We start from the raw sequence: 220 nt of genomic DNA, 5'->3' as shown, positions 1-220 counted from the left end.
TCGTCTGTTACTCCCTATACCCCGTCACCCCCCTCCCCATTCCCCAAAAATATGGATAATAAGAAAATGACGTATGGAAGTGGCAGGAAAAAAAGCATGATAAAATAAGAATCTGCATGATAGGCAGCCTTTTGAGTTCAAATGCTTCACGTATCTGCTTGCTGTCTCATCAAATGACTTGGCGATACATATTATCTTTATGTTTGTGTATAGGTACATT

The sequence above is a fragment of the Penaeus monodon genome, chromosome 21 (genome assembly GCF_015228065.2).
Source record: "Penaeus monodon isolate SGIC_2016 chromosome 21, NSTDA_Pmon_1, whole genome shotgun sequence".
Classification (NCBI taxonomy): domain Eukaryota; kingdom Metazoa; phylum Arthropoda; class Malacostraca; order Decapoda; family Penaeidae; genus Penaeus; species Penaeus monodon.
Note: the sequence above shows the minus strand (reverse complement) of the source record.